Source organism: Octopus bimaculoides, chromosome 1 (genome assembly GCF_001194135.2).
Source record: "Octopus bimaculoides isolate UCB-OBI-ISO-001 chromosome 1, ASM119413v2, whole genome shotgun sequence".
NCBI classification, from domain to species: Eukaryota; Metazoa; Mollusca; class Cephalopoda; order Octopoda; family Octopodidae; genus Octopus; species Octopus bimaculoides.
The window spans coordinates 94,102,708-94,104,468 of NC_068981.1; positions in this window are offsets into that span (position 1 = coordinate 94,102,708).

The window sequence follows — 1,761 nt, forward strand, 5'->3', positions numbered from 1 at the left end:
TATATATACACCACATGTACTTTGGACGTTGGGTTTTGTGGAAGTTTTCTTCCTTAGAAGCTTCGTTGTCGTGACAATTAAAGCTAAAGAATGTAAAAGAAACGTGGAAATCGCGATGGAGTGTTTGTTATTCCTCATTTAAGAAATGCATGATTGTCACATAATTCTACCTCAGCCATTACTTCATACACACACATACCCAACTGTACTTTATGAGAGTCTGTGTTCGATTTACTCGGCGTGGATAACCAGCTAAATCGAGAGCAACCTTGGTATTTAATATATGTAATAATACAGTTATAAATATACCAGGGTACCATAAACTTAGCAAGTGCAGAAATATATTATTGTACTCCGAAATTATATAAAATAACACACAGCTATACTTCGTGTAAGTTTATGTTCGATATAACCGGCCTGGATAACCAGTCAAGTAGTGGGTCACTCTGGTAATTAATATGTATATAACAATACAATTATAGGCGGTTTTACGTTTGTCACAATAATATGTACCACCAGGGTGCCACCAAGCTTATTGAATGTAAGAAGGCTGTTTTTCCTGAGATGTATATTAAATAACACGCAGATGTCTGTAGTTCGTGTAAGTTTGTGCTCGATATAAACGGGTGTAGATAGCCAACCAAGTCAGGGGCCAACTTAGTATTTAAAATACTAACATATAGAAAAAGCACATAAAAATACTAATACACAGAAAGAAGCACAGAAAAATATGTAATATACTAATACACAGAAGTACAGAAAAATATGTAATATACTAGCATACAGAAAAATTAAAACAAAACACGCGGGTGAAATAAACATAAACAGCGGCACAGACAACAGTGGACCACAACACTGAGCGGTTGTCATGGTAACAAGCTGCTAATGCTACGCTGTCTGTTGATTACCCATATTTCCTAACTTTAATGCCAAATAACATCAGATTCTTTGATTCACGAGATAAATTGGTTGATCGTAATCAAAATTCAGAGTTGCATCGATGCACCAAAATTGAAAGCGATCTGAGCAAATTTAAGGGAGCTCATTTTGCGAATGAAAAAGACTAGATCCACACACACACACATGTATGTGTCTTAGTCGTCAGCTAATATTAATCCCCGGCAAAATGAGCAAGAGAGACAACTCTGGATATTTTGAAGGTCTTACTAGTTATCAACGAGGTAACTCGTCAAATATCCCTTATCCGTTATTCATGGACTGAAAGTTTTGCAGATTTTGAAGTATTTTTATATTTGCATCCATAAAATTGTACAGCTTGGGGATGGAATGCATATATAAACACAATACCTATTTATATTTCACAATATGGCTTATACATATACTCTGAATATAGTTTTATATAATTTTTTTTCTTTTTTTACTTTTTACATTATACCATCAGAAAGGTAAGCTATCAGTCTCCATCTACAATGTCATGCTTTGATTAAAAAGTTACTGTACACGCATTTTAGTTTTTACTTTACAGGTTTTATGTTTGGTCAATATAAAGATCTTCACCCTTGAACAAACAAAAAAAAATTAATAATAAACCAGTCTGCTGGGTGTTAACAAGAATGTAGAAAACGAATATGAACAAAGAAAAAAAAAAAAGATTGCACTAACGACCCGGGGGTTGGGGTAGACTTTCGGAAAATTCACAAGATCCAATATTTCCGTCATAACTTTGGGTAAAATGGATATATATTGATTGTTTTTTTTTACGGAATCCCACGTTTTTGGTTATGGAGGATCCGATTCTGA